Here is a 24,531-nt window from a genome sequence, read left to right as displayed (position 1 = left end):
AAATGGGACTGGGCCTCCATTTTACTACTTCCCTTCTTGCTTCTGAAGGAGCTGGAAGGGTCCGTTGCATGTGTTAAGCGGACTTGCTCTAACTAACAAGATTGTCCACCATGAATGGAGCCAGGCCTATCTTAAGGCCGACGCAAGAGCCGGAGCTTGTCACCCAATGAGAGTTACTGTCAATGGACTGAAAAGGAATCTCCTGAACCTTGTGTAGATTCATTCATCTCTTGGCCTTGTACCAGTCTTTATTTCTTTTTGAGACGTTCTAGGTTAAATAATTAAATCACACATACATCTTTTAGAATAAATAGCCTGCTATACCTGGCCTCCAAAGCTGGGTGTAGGGGTCTCATTTTTCTGCGTTTTTGTTAATTTTAACCCCAGTCCACGTCCATTGGGACCTCAAACTGCTCTTCCCTTAGAAGAAACAGCACAGCGGGCTCAGAGCTAATGAAATAACTTAGGGTGGTGTGGAATCAAGGGCTTTAAAACCCCGCCCAGTACCCATCCCTGCAGAACTCTAGAAAAAAAGTAAGTACCTACCTGGCTGACCAGTGTTATAGATACACCTGTTTTGGGAGGGTGAGGGGCATCACCTCTAAATGAGAAAAATTATGCCAAATGGGCTAGGATGGAGGTGAGTGACATGAGCAGTAGCCAAGCGCACGTTTTAAAGGCAGGGGTACCGCCTACTACTGTACAAATTCACTTATGCTGGGGAAACAGCGTTTACCACGCAGTCTCAACCACGGAATACCTGAACCACTCAGTCTGAACCCCGGGTAAGTCTTAGTCTTAAGCCTTACGCTGTGCCGCAAGATTAGAGCACCTCTCTGGTCACTCATGCACAACACCAAAACGCTTCGCACATTGGATGAGAACATATAACACAGTAAACCACGCACTGGTCCATGGTGCACCACTGTACCCATCCGAAAATGTGTTTCGGCGCCCCACAACAGGGTATGAAGTGCTATATGAAAGCCACAATACAATCGACAGGCACTCCCATCTCGAGGAGCACTGCCCCGTGTCGATGTCAAGATCAGTTGACAAAGATACTCGCGGTCGATGAAATCTGCAACTTCCTCTACGAGAAGAGGTGTGACCGTTGTGGGTGGCAGAAAATATCAAACAAAACCCAAATGTAAATACGTGGCTTTTGCTACCTTTTTGTATCTTACAGACATTTCTGTCAGGAAATTGTAAGTTCACAGAAGTTTCAAATAATACAAAACAGCTGCAACATCATCCTTTACTTTTAGATCATGAAGCACTGAAATAAATGTTTGTCTATGAGAGCGAAAAGTTGGCTGATAAAGAATACTTTCAACTTTGATTAAATATAAATATATTTTCAATTGTTAATTTTATATTTAAAAAGTTACTGTAATATTTTACTATATACGTCTGTAGGGTGCACAGTTGAGGCACAGGGTCAGACTGATTTGCATATGACCATGTGTGAACTGGGGTGGTGGAGTGAGCTAAAGAATGATGATGGATTAAACCCAGATCAGTTGACTGGGGGTGATTTGATTTGCTCAAGCGCTCCGTCCATCATCCCCTTTGGTATCGCTTTGTTTGCACCGCAGCCCACCTTCAAATTGATGTGCTGAATGCGAACACGGACACTACGCCCTATTACTGATAAAGCGATTCCCTCAAGCAGATGTGAATTCGCTGGTGCCCTGGGGGTGCCGCTCTGTATTTCACTGTGCAGGCCGCTGCAGCGATACCACTGTCTGCGGGTAGACTGAGTGACTGTGCCCTCCTGCAGGTGGATGTCTGTGAGGACCCCATGGGGCCTCATGTACCCTCTCCAGAGGCAACCTTCAGGAGGCGCACTGACAGTGCACCTTTTAGTGGCACACATGTAGTCGCTTCCTGAAGGCCTCTTTGCCTCTGCACCTGCGTCCATAATACGGCACAGGCATAGAGATAAAGTGATTCCCTCATTTGCGCTGGGCCATCCGCTCATAAAGTGAGAACGCCCACATGAGAGAGCGCCAACACTATCAGTATTACAGAAGGGGTCACACAAGCGTCTGCGGTCCATTTATAAAACAACAGTGCCCTGAAGGTGCAGAAAATGGGTGCACACCTCTTTGCGTGTCCCGTGGCACTGTCTGTAATGCGGCCCCTGGTGTATGTGCATGTGGCTTGCACAAACAAACCTAACTGCAAAGCATCTGAGGTCTTTACTATAGGGATTTACAGTGGGTGTTGGAGGGGGAGTTGGTGCAAGGAAACTGCAGACAGAGTTTTAGTTTTGTGTGTCTAAGGGAAGGGAACAGCTTCCGGCAGGAAACAAACTGGGAGAGTGGCTGCAGAGAGAGTAGACGGATATGTGTACGAACTCTACAGGGGGGGTCTACCACTTAGGTGATGACCAGCCAGAGAAGTAAAAATAAAAGGAGTGAATAAATAATTTTGCATCATTTTGAAATGTTGGTTTGAACAGCATCGTACAGGAGGAATTGCATGTACAGGTAAATGAACTGAAAAAATAGGTCAGATAGCTTATTGAGAGGCAAGTACATCAACCCTTTTAAAACCGAAGCAAAAATGTTGTTGAAAATTAGTCAAGTTATATATTATTTTTTTACCACACACTTTTTCATTTTGGGTCACAAGGCCAGGAACCTTATTGGAAAGAGCTGGAATTCCTGGACATTTATGTGGGATAAATGTACATATGATGAATCTAAACTGGACCAGTTTAACATACTGGGCAGCTATCAAGGTATGCAATGAGCTCTGCTCTCCAGGAGCATTATTGGACTTGCCTTTCCTAGACCCAGGTCAGACGTCCCAAGATGCACCGCGACTCATAAGGTTACACTTTACGATGCAATTTAACCACTTGCATCCAGGTTTTGGTTAAATACATTTTATTTTAAACAACAAATGCACATGAAAATGCCATTGCATAACCCATATATGCAGATTACAATATGCAGAGGGAGTGGAGGAATAATCATGGTCCCACCCCAAACTCAATGGTAGTAAATAGCATCTGCATATACTATATATATATATATATATACAGCTGAGGTCCGGGTGCTCCTTTGTACGTTGGGTACTTTGGAGCTGGAATATATATATATATATATTTTTTTTTTTTTTAAACAACCTTTTAATAACCAACTACACCAGAGACGTAAATCTCTACTCAGGACTTTAAAGTACTTCTTTCTGCGCAACACTGGTGGTGTAGTTGGGTTAGACATACAAGCACACAGGTGAACCGATGGAACCGATAAGGTAACATACAGGGGTACAGTGAGCTGGAAGAGAGGATAGGTTCCTGATTTGTAGAGCACAGTCGCCAAGGAAAAGGTTATCCTGGGGCCAGGCTTGAAACAGACAGAAAGAGAATATGTGATATAGAAGGAAGAGGAGAGAAAGAAAGTTTTTAGAAATTTTCAATACAGCAAGTGATTTTTGAGAAAGGAACAGAGATAGGAAGTGAGTTCCGTGCTTAGCCAGTCAAAAGCAAAAAAAAAAAAAACCCGGATATGACTTCTTTTGAGTCTGGAAGTAGCAGATAAGAAGAGGCGGACCAAATCTGCTCACTTGGGATTTGCCTCTTAAATATGTTCCCAGTGAAATAAAAGCCTGTTTTTGAGGACCGCGGGCCAGCATAGGCATTTAAATAGGGCTCGTTTGGCCACTTAGGACCAAGGAGGAGACTCCAAGTGGTTAGAGATAGGGACGCGTTTGCGAAGACCCCCTGTTAGACGAGCACCGCGTCTTCAACTACATGGAGTTGTGCCAGCAGGTGCCATGGTGGACCTAGGAGAAAAGAATGTCAGTGGTCCATTAGTCACAGGATAGCAGCTGGCCTAGTGGTTTCCCTATCAGTATGAGTAGAAGAATCTTCCACATCACGAAACACGTAAACGCTACATCACAAGGTTACACAGGGAGTGACATGGCATGGGGTGCCCACCACAGGTATGACCAGGGGATAGAAAGTTGACCACGGATGAGTGTTTCCTCTTCACCTGAGCTGAAGCCGGGGTTACTCCATATCCAGGTGATTGGCATCTTTTGGATCAGTGTTTGAATGCATTGGCGTCTCCCGTTATACGGATCGTAAGTTACGTATCAATGGAATAAGACTAATAAATAAGTTTGAAGGATCAGATGAGAGTGGCAGGGGGGCAACGGAATATAAGAAAGCATTGCCAGAGCTAACAGGTCTGGCCTTGGTGAGTGTCCAATGTTAGTTTCTTTTCAACATATTGTGTGGTAATTGCATTTATATAGCGCCTACTCCATATGCAGCATGCAGATAAATATAAAAATAAAGAAGCAGCCCATAATCCCTGGTGCACTAGTCTAGGCAGTAAAGTGCATTCCTTTTTATGCACCTGAGGTCAGAAAAATGCTAGACAGCCAATGGATGGAATGGGCTGACCCATTGCTTTGGTAAATGGCAGAAAAACACCAATGACAGTTGAGCAAACAAATGGATGAAGAGTGCTGATCACAAGCCCCCTGTACGTAAGTCATTATTTTGTGACCATTTCACTCCAGGTCATTATGGATACCATCTGCAGTTCTGGAATTTAACCTACAAATCACTGATTTTATGTGTGTTAGACTAATCAGTTTAATAGGAGCACAACAAAACTACAACACCCAGAAAGCATCAGGGTATCACTTAAAAACCCAGACCTGGAAACCGAGAACACTCCATAATTACATGGAAGGAGGTGAGGTTAGGTGGTCACCTTAACATAGCTGTGAAGTTTTCGAGGTCCATGCGAGATGTGATGCTGCGTTCCAGGTTTGTTTCTTTGAACTCTGGGACTTATCCTGCTTTTTAATGAAATAAATAAGACTACAAGTCCCAGAGTTCAAAGGGAAAAAACTGGCCTGGAGCAGCACATCCCACATGGACCTGGGAAACTTGGTAGGGATGCCCCAATCATGCAATAAAAATACACAGGCAAGCCAACAAGGTTTAGGCCAGACCTAAATAAGGGTCACGGTTATAGCGCCCCACACTTAAAGGCCTAGAGAGGGATGACCCAAAAAACAGACAGGGGTGGAAAGTAAATCACATTGCCTGGTCAGTGTGAGATAAGACGATCCCCTCACGCCCTTCACCTCGTAAAGATGTGATGTCACAAGCAAACAAGCGTGGTGTAAAAATGAAACAGTGCCTTCCGGAAGCGTAAGCGAGGTCAGACGCACACTGGACGGGGTCATATGCTGACGCAACGATGGGAGGTGAGCACTGGGGTAAAGGCTTGCAGGGTTTAGAAGGGGGTTGCTCGGGAGGACACCTACACGTGTCAACATTGGGGTATCATCCCCTCAGACGGAGGCCCCATCACTGCTCGGCTCCGCCTTTCATCCACAGGGCCCTGCACTCTTAACGTACCCCGGTCAGCCGGCCACGAGTCTCGCTGCACCTGTCTGCCTCCGAGGGGGCTGGGTCTGGCACGGGCGAGCTTCCTGGTGCGGCGTAATGAGCCGTGAGCCTCATAACAGGTAACGCGAGCCTAATCCGAAGCGTGCCCTGCGTCCCAGAAGGACGGGTGTGCTGGTGTCTACTACCAGAGGTGCGGCCTCCCTCCCAGGCCTTGGCGTGAATCGCCCTCTCGTGCTTTTCGCCTCCTCTGTTTATTGTGGAGCGGACTCCAGGGGTCTCTTTCACTCAAAAAGGTTTGCACCTTTGGCAGAGTAAAATGACAAAATATGTTCCTGTTTTGAGATTCTGTTTAAGTAGAACTTTATATGAAATCGTCCATATACATCTTTAACATGGCTTTTCTGCCATTGTTTGCTTAATTGTAAGTCAGGGGTCATTAGGGCATCTCTAGAACACATTTTAAAGTTTTATTTCCTTCTTACATTAACTGTTTAAAGTATGTACTGATAAGTGGAAAAAATACTGGCTTTTTCAAACATTTGTACCAGCCTGGACATTAAAACGCCAGTCATGCTGGCATAAAGCTGGCAAGGTGGCAGGCCTGTGAGGTGATGGTCTTCTGCCTTCAGCCGGCAGGTGAGCCAACCAGAGCCGGGGGCACAAGCAGGGAACCAGGCTCTGCGTGTTACCCGCTAAATTATTGTACCTGAGGGAAGAAGTGATGTAATGTGGATGGAGAAGCCGCTTGGCCCTCGTGGGTTGGGTTGGATGGCGTAGGATGACAGCAGTGCTTAAGTTGAAAAAAATAAAATAAAAAATAGGGACAGGGGCCCAAAGTTTTCTTACCTTGTAGCTCGCTATGCCAGATGCTGATACGGAGTCCACCCCATGACTCTGTCTTCCATCACCCTATATCTCCTGTCTCTTTATCTCTTGCCTATTCCGTTTCAACCCTGCTTTCTTCCTTTGTCACTGTTTCCCTAGCTCTCTCTTCCGTTTTTTGCTTTCATTCTCTTATTCTGGAAGTCTGACAGTGAAATACAAGTTCCTGTCTCAAACAAGCTTTTGCAATGCAATAGGTCTCACATTTATGCGAGTTTGAGCTATTGGCACTGTAAATGACAATGCCTTTTATTTATGTTTTGGTTTTTAAAATATAAGTAAAGGGCATTGTCATTTACAAGGCTAATAGCTTAAACTGTTGCAAATACGAGACCGAAGTCAGGCGAGACCGAAGTCAGGCGAGACCGAAGTCAGGCGAAGCACTGAAACCCTGGAGCTGGGCTGACTGCCGCTGCCTCTGCGCCCGGGCTCCGTCCTTGCCTCGCGTGTCCTTCTTCCATCCCACTCTGCCACTGCTAACGGCCGCTGCTGTCCCCCGTGATTTCACCCAAAGCAAAAAGTCAGCTGCATCATTCCCAGCAACATTGTAAAAAAACATCTCACCGTTATTTTACGATGTTGCTGGGAACGATACAGCCGACACTTTGGTTTGTGTGAAACCATGGACAGGAGAAAGGCATGCGGCTGCCATGATTTTATTGAAAAGAAAAACGAGTTGGGTGAGCTGCGCACAACAAAATGCGCAGGTGCCATGATTTAATATAAAAATAAATAAAAAATGAGCTAAGCGAGCTGTGTGCCCATCCCGCGAGTGGTTGGTGTGGCCCCATTGTATAAGTGAAAGCATGCATAGTGTGCTGCAAACACAAAAAAAATTGCCCCCCCCCCATTGCTAAAGCTTGTGTGCTGCCAGTGGTGGTTACATTTATTAAGCAAAGAGTTCTTGCTAAGGGCGAATACAAGCTATACAGTAAGGACACAGTAAAAGGTCCAGTCCTGATGGGAGGTTACAAATGAAGACAAGGCGGTACTAAGGAGGGACTAATAAGCCTATTAACGAATCAGAAGCAAGCGTTTACGAAGGACAATGACACAAGTCAATGAAAAATTTGGGCGGGGCTTCAAGTCCATACTCCTATACAGCATGCCTCGCAGCAGCGCATGCGCTGCCCGGGCTCGACCTAAAAATTAGTGCATTCCCCCCCCCATCTGCAAATGCCAGCATAAGTTAAGCGCTGGCCATCCAGTGAACAGACTATATCACATAGTGAACACTGAGGTGAGCTGGAAACTTTTACACAGCGCAGTCTTGCTTGTGTGCTGAAACTGTCCTAAGCTGTTGGCGTATGTGTGGCTTCTCTAGGGAACGTGCTTCAAGGCCCCTCCTTCGTCTCGATCACCTAGTGAGAATTTTCACCAGATTGCCGGGTGTGTCAACTCGTCAAGCCAATTAATTCTATTTTCTGATACTGTGCCACTTGGGAAATTATATTTGTATCAAATATTCTTGCAACGCTACTCTGGTACCGCACCCTTCTAAGACGCGTTCCATTGCTATTGATTTAATAGCAATGTTTGGAAACACTTTTATAGATTTTGGCTTGTGGTTCACATAGTATTCAAATGTGCACTCAGTGTGGCTCATACATTGTTTGTTTTGCAACACCCAGATTTCAAACATTGTTCAGTGTGGGCATCGTTCAGAGACACAACATTTATAAATTAACTGCTGCTATTTTTGGGTGGCACTTGTAAAGATCAACATTTGCAAACGCCGTGCCCTGCGGGCTGCCTGTCTTATTTTAGGTTGTTGGATGGTGTGTCTCTCTAGAGATGAAACTCCTCGAGCTCAGAAAGCTGTACTATTGATTTTATTTCTTTCTGGAATTAATGTTAGGAAATAATGCTACTGTAAAATGCAGCTGTATATTACATCACAGAAAAAGCCATGTTATCAGTAGCTTTTCTGAATTAAAAAAGTGTTGTTTCTTTTTGTGAATCAAAAGGCAGGTTATTCCAACATTTTGCTGCTAGAGAGAAGGCTCCGTCTACCAAGCTGACTGGTTTAACCCCTCTCATGCTCATGAGTCACAGTGGAGCTGTGCTCATGACGATCTGAGCTTGTCATAACGGCCGCGGAACGCCCATGCGCGGCAAATTCCACGCCTGTGCGGGAGAATTAATCAGTGGGCGGGTCTGTGAGGAGCTCAGCTCGTCATGAGCACAGCTCCACTGTGAATCATGACGCACTGAGCTCGTCATGGGCACAGCGACGCCGCGGACCCCCCCTCCCCCCGCACTGTGGGGGAATTACCCCAGCAAGCAAGGGTTTAAAGTTTGCGGTATTTAAAAGGAACAGCCCTTCTGACCTCAGAGACCGACAGGGTTTACAGAACGTGAATCCTCCTGCTAGCTGATTGTGCCGGTATCTTGCAGAGCCTTCTGCACAAGGTATAAGGATTTGATTTAAATTCTTTGAGCTACTGGAAGTCAGAGCAGACAGTAGCGGCCAGTGTGTCAATAGAGTGGTGAGGTGGGGACGGACGGACAACAAAATCTCACTTACCTGTCACATCGCACCCCTCTCCACTGAAGGCAGAGGGTCCCAGAGTCCACTGCAGCCAATCTTGATGCTGCTTTCATGCTGATGAAAGCAGCATCCGGATTGGCCTGAGCACCAATGATTTGAGAGAACTTCAGTGTGCATGACTGTTTGGCCGGCCTGAGACAGCCAGCCAGACCCTCATGTGCACTGTATAGCAGTGCAACCACTCCTCCACCAGCCTGTCCTCCCCTGGCCCCACCTGCAAGCCTCGACTGCGAGAGCAAAAAGAAATCGATAATAAACAAGTGTTTATTTTTGTTTTATTTTTCATTTTTTTGGCTGCTAGCAGGTGGGGCGACGCCCCTCTGCCATAGCAGAGGAGCTGCCACTGAATGTAGATTGGTCAGTGGAGATCCCAGTTGGTCAAACTTTTTAAACTCCTTCCATGCTCATGACGAGCTGAGCTCGTCATGAGTCACGGTGGCTGTGTGCTCGTGACGAGCTGAGCTCGTCATGACACGCGCGGCGCTCACACGCGGGGCCTATGCCCCCGATGTGCTGAGCGTTCCATTAAACGGGCGTGGTCATGACGAGCTCAGCTTGTCATGAGCACAGCACCACCGTGCCACGAGCACCGTGGCGCTACGCGCGCCCCCCCCGCGGGGGGTTAGCCCCATGGCGAAGGTGTTAACTTAAATATATCTCAACCGTACTGACTTTTCTTGACCCCCCACCAATATTATTTTCCCCTCTGAGAATTCGAGAATGCGTGTTTTTTCTTGCTCAGTCAGCTGAGAAGGTGGCTCTGGTATTCCGGAATGAGTCCAGAGTTAGCCTCCACACATGGTAGGTGGTGGCAACTTCTCCCTTACTTAGGTGAGGTCTGGTTGGGGCTGATTTTTAGGTACAGTGGCACAAGCACCTTTACTGTTACTCCTGGAAGAGTACCGGCCGATCCTCTAGTGCTGCGGTTCTTAACCTTTTGACTTTTAATATTATTTAATATTGTCAAACAGTTGCGGACCTCCTGAGTAGGCCTCGCGGTCCCCCAGGGGTCCTCAGACCACAAGTTAAGAACCACTGCTCCAGTGCATCATGATGTAATGTGCGATGTGCATGGTGCATTTGTGTGTCGATCGATCGATCAACTTTCTGGTAGAATTTGTGAAATCCGCTGGGCAGAGCTCCGCTAGACAATAAAGCTCTTACTAAATATAGACCTGCCTTTACAAAACTTTTGACGGGTCCTTGCATGACGTAATTCCATTTAACAAACCTTTAAAACAAGCTCTGGCAAAGCCTCTAGGATCGCCTTTTCGACCTATTGCCTTTGGCTTTTGATGGTGCTCTAAATTGTCTGGTTTTTTTCTCGATGCTATGCAGAATAGTAAAAATAAATACATTAATTAAACAAGCATTTGCAATGCAATAGGTCTCGCATTAGGAAAGTTTGAAGTATTGGTATTGTAAATGACAATTTTTTTATTTATGTGTTGGTTTTGAAAATAGCGAAATTAATAGCTTTGTCATTTACAGTGCCAATAGTTGTAACTTTCGCAAACGTGGCACCTATAGCATTTGTAATGCAATATGTGTTGTATTCACATGACTTAGATGTATTAATATTACAAATAACAATGGCTTTTATGTTTTTTTAATAATTAATACTTAAATAAAAGTTATTGTAATTTATAATGGCAATAGCTTAAACTTTTGTAAATAACTTTTGGGAAGATTATGTTCAGTGTATTTTATTGTGATGAAAATCCAAGAACAGAAGTAAAATATTAACATCTTATTGTGACATTTGTAATAAAGCTTGAAACATTGAGAGAACATATTAGAACCAGTTGTTGTTGAATGGTTGCACAGAATGATGCTGTGGCGTTCAGTGGTGCTGAGTGATGCTGTGGCCTTCAGTGGTGCTGAGTGATGCTGTGGCCTTCAGTGGTGCTGAGTGATGCTGTTGCCTTCAGTGGTGCTGAGTGATGCTGTTGCCTTCAGTGGTGCTGAGTGATGCTTTGGCCTTCAGTGGTGCTGAGTGATGCTTTGGCCTTCAGTGGTGCTGAGTGATGCTGTGGCCTTCAGTGGTGCTGAGCGATGCTGTGGTATTCAGTGGTGCTGAGCGATGCTGTGGTATTCAGTGGTGCTGTGGCGTTGAGGGATGCTGTGCGCGGAGTGGTGCTGTGGCTTTGAGGTGTGCTGAGTTATTCTGTGGCGCTGAGTGATGCTGTGGCGCTGAATGGTACTGTGGTGTTGAGTGGTGCTGTGGCGTTGAGTGGTGCTGTGGCGTTGAGTGGTGCTGTGGCGTTGAGTGGTGCTGTGGCGCTGAGTGGTGCTGTGGCGCTGAGTGGTGCTGTGGCGCTGAGTGATGCTGTGGCGCTGAGTGATGCTGTGGCGCTGAGTGATGCTGTGGCGCTGAGTGATGCTGTGGCACTGAATGGTACTGTGGCGCTGAGTGGTGCTGTGGCGTTGAGTGGTGCTGTGGCATTGAGTGGTGCTGTGGCGCTGAGTGATGCTGTGGCGCTGAGTGATGCTGTGGCACTGAGTGGTGCTGTGGCGCTGAGTGGTGCTGTGGCGCTGAGTGGTGCTGTGGCGCTGAGTGGTGCTGTGGCGCTGAGTGGTGCTGTGGCGCTGAGTGGTGCTGTGGCGCTGAGTGGTGCTGTGGCGCTGAGTGGTGCTGTGGCGCTGAGTAATGCTGTGGCGCTGAGTAATGCTGTGGCGCTGAGTAATGCTGTGGCGCTGAGTAATGCTGTGGCGCTGAGTAATGCTGTGGCGCTGAGTAATGCTGTGGCGCTGAGTAATGCTGTGGCGCTGAGGGGTTGTGTTGGAGGGATGATTTGGAGGGTGGAGTTTGAGTTGGAGGGTGGAGTTGGAGGGTGGATTTTGATTTGGATGGTGTAGTTGGAGGGGTGTAGTTGGAGGGGTGTAGTTGGAGGGGTGTAGTTGGAGGGGTGTAGTTGGACGGGTGTAGTTGGACGGGTGTAGTTGGAGGGGTGTAGTTTGAGGGGTGTAGTTTGAGGGGTGTAGTTTGAGGGGTGTAGTTTGAGGGGTGTAGTTTGAGGGGTGTAGTTTGAGGGGTGTAGTTTGGAGGGTGGAGTTGGAGTTGGAGTTGGAGGGTGGAGTTGGAGTTGGAGGGTGGAGTTGGAGGGTGGAGTTGGAGTCCGGAGTTGGAGGGTGGAGTTGGAGTCCGGAGTTGGAGTTTGCGGATGGATTTGGAGGGTAGCTTTGGAGTGTGGATTTGGAGGCTGGAGTTGTAGTTGGAGGGTGAGTTTGTAGGGTGTATTTGGATGTTAGAGTTGGAGGGTGGAGTTGGATGGTGTTTTTGGAGGGTGGATTTGTAGTTGGAGGAAGGAGTTGGAGTGTGGCATTGGCAGTAGTCGAGACCTAAACATACATACATAACTCTATTTTGTGCACAGGCTTGGATTGCCCTGATGGTGGTGGGGGAACGAGGCACTGACCGTGCCCATTTTCTGACATCATAAGTCACTGACAACATGAGCAGAACTCGTATGTACTTGCACTTGATGCTGCCACAAACATAAATTATTTAAGAAAAAGAAACAAACAAAGAAATGGTGACAAGTTCTTTGTTCCCACTGTGTTTTTAATGTGTGACCCCTAATTTGGGTGGGAAGGTTGGTGGCTGGGGGTTCCTGCTTTTGAAGCTTTTATTCAGTTTGGGGCTGGGTTCATATAGGTTTGTGAGGATTTTCTTTCAAAATATGTGCTTTCTGCTACATTACTAATAGTCTCCTACTCTCCTTAAATTGAAGCGAGCAAGTCCAAAGCAATCCTTTCATAATAGTATACTAGTTTATATTGACACAACATGTGTCAGCCAGGGCGGAAAGCCTCGAATAGATGACAATAATGTCAAAGCCTGGAATTTATCACGATAAGCTGACGATGGTCTCAGAGGAGAACCCCGCCCAACACAGAGTCTTACTATGGCATACACTGTGCACCCTTTAACACACACTCATGCACCAAGGGGTATTCGTCAGCTATTGACAATAAATAATCATGTTAGTTTATTCATCGGTTCTCTTAGCCCTGTGACTTCCAGCGCCCGCTGTCCAAGGGAGAAGCGCCGTTTTAAAAATCAGAGGCACTCGGTTTTATCGACCTCAGAAGCATGAAGGCTTGGGTCTTCAAACGGAATTCTGCAGCTGGTACACTATTCTCCTGAGCTGCCTACACAGTTCTGAATGCACGGTTCTATTAGTTCCAACTAGCAAAGTTTCCAAGGAAATGAACATCCTTTTCGAAATGTATCAGAGATATAACCTGCGTAACAGGAAACGTAGGTCTGACTGAGCGTACCTATTGTAGCATGGCGCCTTGTCAGCTAGGAGTGTTTTAAGGCGTAATGCAATTTGAATCAGCTTGAACAAGAGTTTAAAAATGCTGTCAAATAGGAAGCGCTGTATAAATGCAATTTAATATATCAGAGCAAACAGGCTCCAATATTGTGCATATATTTCTGTGTCGAGTGTGTTTTCGTTTCTAAATTACAGAAACACATGGATTCAACTCTTACTCCCTCACTTGAGAACTCCGTGTGATCCTGAGCAAATGATTACTGTTTTTTTATCCAAATGTGCCAATCATTGGGGCGTCTAGATGAGGGTTAGCTAGCTCTATGCTCTGCAAAGGGACATGCCGTTAATAGGAAGCGCTGTATAAATGCAATTTAATATATTAGAGCAAACAGGCTCCAATATTGTGCATATATTTCTGTGTCGAGTGTGTTTTCGTTTCTAAATTACAGAAACACATGGATTCAACTCTTACCCCCTCACTTGAGAACTCCGTGTGATCCTGAGCAAATGATTTCTGTTTTTTTATCCAAATGTGCCAATCATTGGGGCGTCTAGATGAGGGTTAGCTAGCTCTGTGCGCTGCAAAGGGACATGCCGTTTTTATGAATCATTTCAAACAGAGTAGTTTGTAAATGTTGGCAGTTTTAAATAAAGCTCCGTTAGAACTTGTGTTTGGTTTGCTGTGGTTGAATTGACCGCAACCCCAATGGAAGGGGTTCAAAGTTTAAATGTCGGGTTTATTAGCATGTTAGTTAGCCCTGAGATTCGTTGTTTGTGTGCATGGACTGTCTTGGACGTTTCGTGACCAAATCAAGCCCCGTGTACGTTCACCCTGCATTGGGAGGAAACCTGTATCTCACATTTTTTTAAAAGACATGTTTTGAGCGTAGGGTCAGCTCCTGATTTATCGATTCTGGTTTCCTGCAGATTTCTGCTTTTCCAGCGGGGAAATGCAGGGTGCTCAACCCTGTGGGTCTGTCGTGTTCAGACGTGAAATGTTTACCCTGCCTCTGATTTACACCTTCCAGGTGCTTCGAGCCTGCCATAACTGGCCCAGACTCCAAAATCACAAACCATCTCTACAGCCTCCGTTAGATAACAAACAGAGTGTAACGTTTTTTGCGCATTTGCAACAATATTTATTAATGCGTTTTTATAAAGCGCGGAATTTACCTGAAGTTGTCAGAGCGCTTTGATTGAGGGAAAGTGGCCGCTCTCAGTGAGGTGGGGGAAGAGAAGTCTCCATGCCGGGCAGTGGTCACAGCGCCGCCCGGGCTTCGCTGTCCAACTACCGTCCTACGAGAACAGGGCTAAGGGGCTAAGGATAGGTCTTGAACAATGTCACGTGACAGAAAGGACGCCAAAGGGGAGAGCGAATACGTTCTGTGACGTAAGGCGGACTTCCAGGAAATCCTTGTTGTGCTAGAGAGACGTTGAATGCGGCGTAGTGCGTCAGCTCTACATCCTGTAATTCTGGGTAAGTCGTTTAATCACCCGGTGCCTACCAAAAATTAATTTGTCTGTGTGTAATGCAGCCACCACCGCGGGATGAGAGCAACCTGAGACACCCGGTGAGTGGGGGAGAGGGAGGCTGTGTGTGTGCGCGTGAGCCTGTGAGTGGTGGTGGGGGGGTGTGCGTGCGTGGCTGTGTGTGCGCGTGAGCCTGTCCTGTGAGTGGTGGTGGGGGGGGGTGCATGGCTGTGTGTGTGCGTGTGCGTGTGTGTGTGTGTGTGTGGTGTGTGTGTGTGCGCGCATGTGTGTATGTGTTCTCGGCTTCCTGGCAATCTGAGGCAGGGGATGTGCACGGCGCCGGCGTGGACGTGCGCGCCCACGAGGTGCAATCGGCGCGCGTGTCCGAACCCTGTCTCAGATTCCCAGGAGACTGATAACAATAGTTGTCGAGCTAGACGCATGCTACGCATGCGCACTCTAGCTCGACCTAAAAAGGGACAGTGGCGCGACATCTGGTGATAGTCATGTCACTCCACTGGTGCACGGATGTGAGATGGCATGCCTGTTCGTGCACCAGAATGCTTATGCAAGCTTGTGAGACGACACGGTTGCCATTTGCTTTACTATTGTATTTCTCAATCCAAGGTGATGGACGTGTATATTTTAAAATTTGCACGAAGGAAAGCGCGATAGTGGGCCAGGGTAGAGAAGCCCACATGGAGAGAAGAACACAGCGCAGGAGATGGGAGAACACAGAAGCCACTGGTGTAACAAAACTTGAGGGCCCCCCTGCAAGGTATGTGGAGGAGCCCCCTCCGGACTCAATCAGGAGCTCTCCAGCCAGAGTACTGTGCTGAGGAGACCCCCTGGAGTTTGCCCCCCACCACACCGCGGGGGCCTGTGTTACACCACTGCAGAGAGCTTGGGTAATGGGAGAAGCACTAGAGAGCAATGAGCACATGAAAGTGACAGCAGCGTTGAGAGCGGGGAAGAGGAACATGAGTTCGCGAAGAACACACAGCATGAGGGCAGTGGTGGGATAAGTACAAGAGGGAAACACAGGAGAAGAAGACTGAAAAATAAAGTTCTCTAAAATTGAGCAGAAGAAGGATAGAAGCCAGCCAATCATAGAGATAGTAAAGAGGCTGTGCTCTAGGGGAGGGATGAACTCAAGATGGCAAGGAAAGACTTCAAGTAAAAAGCAAGCAAATAACCAGAGATTAAAACCAACCAATGGTAAGCGATGTATGGTCTGTCAATCCCTGAAAGTTCTTGGTTAGTCCAAAATAGGTGTTTTGCAACCAGACAGCTTGCGCTGTCTGATAGTCTTGACCTAAAAATGGAAAGTCAAATGATGCTATTTTTGGTGCGGCATTCATCAAGACTTTTTTTATTTTACTAGAAATATATGCACATGATCCTTAATTACAGGGGCTTTCAGCCACCCCTCTAAATCCGTTGATTGTTATTGTGGCATTCACATTGTTCTTCTGCCCTCTACAGCTTGCGGCACAGCACAATAGGTCAACCCACGTCAGACACTGGCTAACTTCACTTGGAGTGACTCCACTCTTCTCTTTCACATAAAGGTTCGCGACCCCGCCACCAGGTAGTTGTGACCAAACCTGAAGTGGCTCACCGAAGGATCGAGATGCCCTGGGCTATGGGAGTACTGCGCCTGTTGGTGAGCATCCGTCACCCTAGGATATCGGAGTGGGTCCTGTTGCACTGATGCAGTGACCATTTGAACAGTCGATATTTAATGCACGGTTCCTGGGAGGTCATGGTTTAAAGGCCAGAAACCTAAATTTGTGTTCCCTCGTTCAGTTGGCAACTAGTGGGCTCACTGTGTGCCTGAGCCTGATTGGTTCTCCCTCAACCCCAATGAACCATTCCAGCGTAAACCATCGTTTATACGTAGTAGGCCTCTAACATTTGTTACCCTAGCAAAATCACTCTGGGAGCCAACCCCATAGTCCACACTGCTAGGTTCTCTGTTGGAAGATTAACTGTGAACCAGTTTGAGATGTTATGCTATAGGAATTTATTGAGCGCAAACAATTACCCGGAGGTGTCAAGGTGCTAGCTCCGCGTGAGAAAAGGCGAGAGCCCCAGTGTTTCTGCTTGTTGAAAAGTATATTCTACTGAGAAGAGGTGGTACCTAATACTTCTACTTAGCAACAGCCAGGTTTTTAATGCTTTCTCAAAGAAACCCTGCAAGTTTGACTTGGACTAGTTTTCCCCTTTATCCCAGGAACATGAATGCTTTGTGGGAAGGAATCTCAATTCAATTGTGTGATGGATTTTTGCACTGTTGAGTAACACTGCTGCAGTGTGGCCTCAAACCCACTGAGATGTCATCCTTGAACCCAACGCCAAAGGAGAAACTAGTACAAGTGTGTGGCAGACCGAGCACCCGCAATAACTCCATATCAAGCACCATAGACCTCCAGGTTTGTACTAAATGTCATCTCTGAATGTTTTTTGGGATCACACTATCGCAAGAACGTTGAATTCCAGAAAGCGTACGCTAACTATGGCCTGTGGACACTAATATCTTTTTGTGGAATTTCATCGAACTCGCGCATATCCCTTCTATACCCTGGAAACCTTTCTGGGCTCATCAAATTATACTCTAAGACCCACTATCCAGGTGAACTTTATGTGCTGTAGATGCGTCAGGCTGGCTCCCTAAGGACGCTCAGCACTGGCTTAATTTCAGCAGAGGGTTTCCGGTGCTCAGCAACGGCACTTATTCACCAACACCGGCTCTTTTCATGAGCACCAGTAAAGGACTTATTCTTCCAGAATCACAGGATGTTAAGCTGACATAGAGACTCGAACCTGGTTCCCCGGTTCCGGAGTCAGCAGCTCTGACCATTATACTACATCCATGCCCCACTTTCAAGGTTAGTAGTTGGTTCTGTTTTAGGCGACGCTAACCGGCGAAATGGGATGGTGCAATCGGCCTCCTGATGAGAGCCTGACATTTATTTACAAATTAACCACTGGGGTGAAAGATTGTCACTTGCCTTGGACTTTATGCATAGAATGAAGTCCTAGGAAAAACCAAAGGAAATGATGGACGGAGCGTTGACAATACAAGCACTCACCCCCAGTCAACTGATCTGGGTTTAATCCATCACCATTCTTTAGCCCACTCTGCCACCCCAGTTCAGACATGGCCATATGCAAATCAGTCTGACCCTGTGCCTCATGGGAACAGTCCAGCCCGAACTGCCAAGCCATGCCTTCCCTGGACCAGAAACAAGCTACCGCGGACCGGTTTCTGGCATTTCAGCCTTCTTCAGCCCGGCTTGCTTGAATCCAGTGGCAAAGTGAGCAAGGGACTCACGTCTGAGCATACCCTGCCAACTAATGGCGAACAAAGAAAAACCAAAGGAAATGTTGGACGGAGCGTTGACAATACAAGCACTCACCCCAGTCAACTGATCTGGGTTTAATCCATCACCATTCTTTAGCCCACTCTGATACCCCAGTTCAGACATGGCCATATGCAAATCAGTCTGACCCTGTGCCTCATGGGAACAGTCCAGCCCGAACTGCCAAGCCATGCCTTCCCTGGACCGGAAACAAGCTACCGAGGACCGGTTTCTGGCATTTTAGCCTTCTTCAGCCCGGCTTGCTTGAATCCAGTGGCAAAGTGAGCAAGGGACTCACGTCTGAGCATACCCTGCCAACTTATGGCGAACAAAGAAAAACCAAAGGAAATGATGGATGGAGCGTTGACAATACAAGCACTCACCCCCAGTCAACTGATCTGGGTTTAATCCATCACCATTCTTTAGCCCACTCTGCCACCCCAGTTCAGACATGGCCGTATGCAAATCAGTCTGACCCTGTGCCTCATGGGAACAGTCCAGCCCGAACTGCCAAGCCATGCCTTCCCTGGACCGTAAACAAGCTACAGAGGACCGGTTTCTGGCATTTCAGCCTTCTTCAGCCCGGCTTGCCTGAATCCAGTGGCAAAGTGAGCAAGGGACTCACGTCTGAGCATACCCTGCCAACTTATGGCGAACAAAGAAAAACCTGGGAAGCTTGATTCCGGTCCAGGGAAGACATGGCTTGGCAGTTCGGGCTGGACTGTTCCCATGAGGCACAGGGTCAGACTGATTTGCACATGGCCATGTCTGAACTGGGGTGGCGGAGTGAGCTAAAGAACGGTGATGGATTAAACCCAGATCAGTTGACTGGGGGTGAGTGTTTGTATTGTCAACGCTCCGTCCATCACCACCTTTGGTTTTCCTAGAATGAAGTCCTATCAGCCCCCTGGCTACAGCCTTCCACCAACATGTTCAAAACAGCCACCACAACGGTGTTGTTTGTACACTGTCCTCTCCAATCAAGTATCACCAACATAAGATGATAAGTGCCTAGAGGTGCTAAGACTCAAAGTGTGCGCTATACAAACTTTCTCAATCGACCAATCAGCATCGACTCCAGCAGGCTTTATTCTGTATTTTGTATGTTGGTAAATGTGCCCTGTCCTGCCTCACCTCCCTGGAAATAAAGAACTATTTCGCCTTCTTTTTTCTTCCACCTCTCGTGTCTGCCAGTTCACTCCCAGTGGCAAGCACAAATATAAGTACCAAAATATGGGACAGGCTGGCCTGTGACGTTCTGATAGTGCTGGAAACCGAGGGGGGGGGGTGCATTTCGGGGAATGGCTGCACTGACTCCGCACCACTCCTGCTGAAGATCCAGATTCACAGCTAGTTATTCCACATAGTATTTCGTAGGGCTGCGCAAAATGTGCGTAAAATGCTTTCCATTTTGCACTCGAGGATGCATTTTGCTCTTAAAAAACATAACGCTAAAAACACAAATTCCGTAAACGAGAGCCCCTTGCTTTGTGGTTGTTGTGATTGGTCCTGCTTCCCTGCCCTAGAATATTACCACCAATAAAACGTAATTCCGCGAGGTGTGGCACTGGCTAAAGTTCACGTGACCGGAATTTCGCGAAATTACATGTGTGTTGTGGGATTTCGCCCGGGCCTATTATTTGTAATCTGAGCCGCCTATCCGCCTACACTGTTTCTGACACTCACGGGTGGCACGCCTTCCGGCTTGCCCAACAGTTAAGAACTGTGGGTGGCTGGTTGGGGTGAGAGTTGCTTGAGGAGCCGAGGAGACAGGCCCAGGAGAAGCGAAACTCAGCCTTGCCTCATTGTCTTTTTTAAATGCCGCCGAGCATCCTGGTTTCAGCTGCCACCGAGCATGTCTGAAATGAAAACAAGCTCGCCCAACACAAAGGCCGGATTGCATGTGTCACCTGCGAGGTACTTAGCAAATTATAGTGGAGCGGCTCATAATTGAACCTTCTTGTTTACAAGACATTGTCTCATAAAGAGGTGTCATCAGGCGGCGCTCTGCCAGGCCCGCCTATTCTCTTGTGCCACCAGGGTGAAATGAGGGACAGACCTGTGCGCACCCAAACACTGCAGACAAATTGACTGCAGATGTGACCGTCTCTGGGGCTGCAGTCGCGTGTCACGCTGCTCCTCATTTTATCATCCTCAAGATACTGGTATGTTTTCATTTCACAAGTCCTATAAAAGATGCTCTACATGTTTTTGATATTTCCCACCGGTAGAGTGCTAGACTCGTTTGGGTGATATGGGCACACACAAGGTGGCACTCCTTGTATCCTCTTAGGAGGTGCCTGGTTTTTCACTGTGGGTGTGCTGCTATTTATTTTCCAGGAAGGCTATTCAAATATTATCTCACTTACAAAATAACATTGGTGTGAAACATCTGATTAAAAGAAGCATTGGGAAAGCCAACAGGCCTTGCCTTGTGTAACGAGGGATAGCTATTTGCCCTGCCAATGCTTGTTTGCCCCACATAATGAAATTCCAAAGTGCCCCTCGGTTTCTGGAATCCAGTATTGATTCAGTGCGGTTCCACAGAAGTCAAAAGGTTAAGAACTACTGCCCTCAATGTCTACTGTACATATAATTTTAGTAAAATCAAAAGTTCTTGGTTAATGGCAGATCCAAAATTAATCGAATGTATTTTAAAAAAAAACAATATAAAAAAAATGGAAATTGATACTTGTATAGCGCACTACTCACCCGCAGGGGTCTCAAGGCGCTTGTACGAATACCGCTGTGGAACCCAGCCTGGCTTTCCCTGTGAGGTGTCCACTCCTGGGCACCCCCAATGGTGGAGGCCAGGCATCCTTAGCATTGTGGGGGCCGTTGTGGAGATTAAGCAAGCTATTGCCCAGAGTTGCAGAGTGGGACTCCATGATTGGAATTGGCACCGAGGCGAGAATTATCAGGTCCGTGGAATTTTTAGCCCAAGATCCGCCGAGGCGGGGAATTGAACCCTGGTCCCGGGCTAGACCTCTGCATCAGGGTCTGCCGCTCTAACCATTGAGCCACACTTCTCCACTACAATGAAGCATAGGCCCGAAAATTCAGGGGTGTGGGACCAAAATACAAAGGGGGAAAATTTGGTCCCAAATAGCAGAAACAGAGCTGCTTGGGAGAGGGAGGGAGACAGACTGTGCTTCAATAGAGTGACAAAAGTAAAGTGAGATAGCAGTTTGTGCATGTCAGGCGTTGACATATACAACTCCTCAAATCAAAAGGATGGGAATGCAGCAGCGTTCCAGTCGCTGGGCAAACACAATAATACAAAGGAAAACCATTGCACCAAGAGCAAGGAATATAATAGATGAGACGGTCATTCTATCGTGAGCAGGGGCCTGCCCAAAGCCCACTCTGGGTATTTTATTGTATTGTTTAAAATAAGTCTTCAACTAAAACTTGCAGTTGGGAAGACTTAAACTGCTGTAGGCCAAAAGGCACAACACAAGTTGAAAAAGAGGCTTGCAATTACCCTCCCCATGATGTCCTCCCCCCCTCATTTCCATAACCCATAAATGGTACCTTCCTTTCAGTTTGGGTAACCAGCTGCAGCCAATCCTGACCCTTCCCACCGTTTTTTCTTCCCTCCAGCCTGTGAGCTGTCCATTAAGACATCAATAACCCTGGCTAATCTCTGCTTTAATTTCCCCTCACTCACAGCAGGGCCTCTGGAATTATGCGATTCTATGACTGCAGCTTTTTTCATATAATTAAAGATTTGCCACATAATCATTTGCTGCAGAATCTCCAGGTTTTAACCCCCCAAAAAATTGTTTCTAGCTCAAACGGATCAAAAGGTACTTACTAATAATATGGCAACGTGCTTGTGTGCAGTGGAAGTCCCTTTGTAAAGGTTAACGTGCCATCTTTCAGTTGCTGATTTAAGTTTTTTATTGTTAAACTGCTATATTGAGCTGACATCTTTGTCCTGGCAGTAGTATCTTGAGTAAAAATGACAAAACAATGAAGGAATACTATAAAAAAAAAGTGCTGCACAGCTTGCGTTTTCTTGCTGCATAATTTAGTGAACCCTGTCGCATAATTTGGTGCTTCCTTGCCATACAATTCCAGTGGCCCTGCTCACAACCCAACCGCACCATGATCTAATGGTGCAAAGTGTTACATGGGCCTCACCAGCTCTTTGACTGCCTCAATGCCCAGTTTGCTGTTCGTTTTAAGTGTTGGGGTTAAATCCACAAGGTGAATTTCCCTAACCATGATCCGTGTCGCCAGTGCACCCACGCCAGCACTTGATATCGATGTGAAAAGGCGGGGACGCCATCTTCTCAGGGGATAAGACCTCCCACAGGTCGCTGCTCATGACCAGGACACTCATTGGCTGTTTGAGTTTACGCAGTGCCACCAGGAAGTTCACAACCATCCATGGATCCAAATAGCCGCCTTATGCGTTCCATCACGGCGTGGACCAGTTTTTGTGGCCCTCGCTCACTGGGACAACACAAGTGGAGAAGTTTAGTCAAAAGCCATCTTCTGCGCACCCGCTCACCTACGCTTCCTCTTGCGAAAGGGCTGATAAGGTAACAACAGACTGATTGTAGCAAGCTTGAATCCAACACAGTGCTTCTCTTCAATATAACACAATAATTAGAATTAATGCACCTGGAAATGACTTCTGCTTTTATGTGCCTGATTGCTGTAACTTGGCATCTCACCACTCACACCTAGAACAATGCTGTTCCATCAGAACACAGTGAGCCCATCCCACATCCTGGAGCACCACAAGGCACTAAAGTTTCAGGATGTATGTCGTTACAACGCATGCTTTTTCCACGCATGCCTTTACAACGCAGGTTTTACAACGCAAGTCGTTACAACGACTTGCGTTGGGGGGCGCTGGATAGCTGAATAGTTTAATTTACTGTTCCAACTCCAGTCCCCGTGGATAGTAGGGAAGGTTTTGGATAGTAAATTAAACTATTCCCTATCCTACAGCGCCCTCCAGCGCAAGTCGTTGTAATGACTTGCGTTGTAATACCTGCGTTGTAAAGGTACTGCGTGAAAAAAGGTTCGTTGTAAAGGATGTTTCCCAAAGATTCATACTGGTGAACTCGAAGCTTTCTAGAATTAAAACTCACTCCTAACACAACAGTCCCTCACCAGTCAGTAGACAACAATACACAGCATAGCACCAATGATGGAGAGAAGTTAGTGTGATTCTCATAGCTGTGAAACTCACTTCTCACACAGATTCAACACAAATTATGCAGTCCATCTACACACTGGGAAGAGGGTCGAAAACCGTGGTGCATTCTACAGAGTCCACAGCAAGACCATCCCAATGACATTCAAGCATTGTCAAAGCCAGCAGGTCTGGCCTTAGCAAGTGTGCTTTAAAAAAATATATTTTTCGAAACTTATGCAATATACTAAAAAAAACAACTGCCAAACGAATAAATAATCTATAATAATAAAGAAATGATCCCGCAGCCGGGGGACCAGCTCTGGCACTGAAGAGCGCTCCTTTTTCGGCGCATGTGCACATGTGACCAGTCAAAATGCCCTCACTTGGAGTACAATAGGGTAAGTCTCTGAAGTGGACTGAACCATTGCCCTGTGCTGCAGGAGGCAAAAGCAACATGTGCATGACACTTATACAAAGGAAAAGATGAAGACACCAGACCTAAATCCACTCCGTGTAGATCTATATATGTTTACAATGTTATCGTGAACTTTCAGGAAAACATGAGGTTCGCGAGATAACTAAAGCTGCCTCGTGCCAGACCCAGAGTGCTCTGAAATGAATCACATAACATTCCTGCTCTAAGTAGCGCTGAAGCTTGTGCAAACAATTGCTCGCCATCCACTTACTGACAAGGCCGAGCGTTTACGTGTGGTCGGTAATCCAAGCGCCGACAGGCAGACGCAAAACGAACCGATTTGTTTGCCGGGATCCGACGTGTAAACGCGTGGTTTTGTGTTTCCAGAATAAATGTTTAGAAGCCTGAGTGAGTCACGCAGAAGGAGCGCTGTTTGCACAGATGGGGCTGGGGAGGGCCACCAGAGCCCGAGGGGCGAGAGACTGACTGCCCTAGAGCTACTGACCTCTCGAAGTTAAGAGCCTGTCGGCTGATCTACCAAAGCAGAGAGTAGGGCAAGAATTGGCAAAGCCAATAGGTCACGCCTATGCGAGAACTTTTGGCTTTGGCAATGTGCTTTAGCCATGTTGTACACCAGCATGGGTGCTGTTCAGCAGGGCTAAAAGTTAATGGGGTGGAGGAGAGTGGTGTGGAGTGTCGGAGAGTGGAATGGTGATGAGTAGAGTGCCGTAGAGTCGGGGGGGGGGGGTAGAGTCTCGTGTGTTGGAGTGGCATACAGTGGAGGCGCACAGAGTGGCGTACAATGGGGTGATGTACAGTAGAGTGGACTGGTGTGCAGTGCATTGGTGTAGAGTGTTGCAGAGTATAGTGGCAAAGAGTGCCGTCGCGTAGGATGCAGTGGCATAGAATTTAGGGGTTTGCAATGCAGCATTGTAGATTAGAGTGCTGCATAGTAGAGTGCAGCGGAGAAGAGTGAAGTGGTGCAGAGTGGTACAAAGTAGATTGTTGCAGAGAGTGC

At 47.0% G+C, this 24,531-nt stretch overlaps 1 protein-coding gene across 2 annotated transcripts in view; it reads right to left on the bottom strand.

The window, feature by feature from the left end:
- The window catches only part of TNFAIP8L2 (TNF alpha induced protein 8 like 2), a 56,279-nt gene that overhangs the window by 8,666 nt on the left and 23,082 nt on the right, over nucleotides 1-24,531 (bottom strand). The window contains exon 1 of one of the 2 annotated variants that reach the window (XM_078671203.1): nucleotides 5,402-5,547. The exons of the other annotated variant lie outside the window; for it this stretch is intronic. The gene's annotated coding sequence lies outside the window, so the exon portion shown is untranslated. Of the gene's footprint in view, nucleotides 1-5,401; nucleotides 5,548-24,531 lie in introns of those variants that run through there. 2 annotated transcript variants of the gene reach the window in all.

Source organism: Lissotriton helveticus, chromosome 12 (genome assembly GCF_964261635.1).
Source record: "Lissotriton helveticus chromosome 12, aLisHel1.1, whole genome shotgun sequence".
NCBI lineage: Eukaryota > Metazoa > Chordata > Amphibia > Caudata > Salamandridae > Lissotriton > Lissotriton helveticus.
The sequence above is the reverse complement of the archived record's forward strand: the minus strand, read 5'-3'. Positions and strand labels throughout refer to the sequence as shown.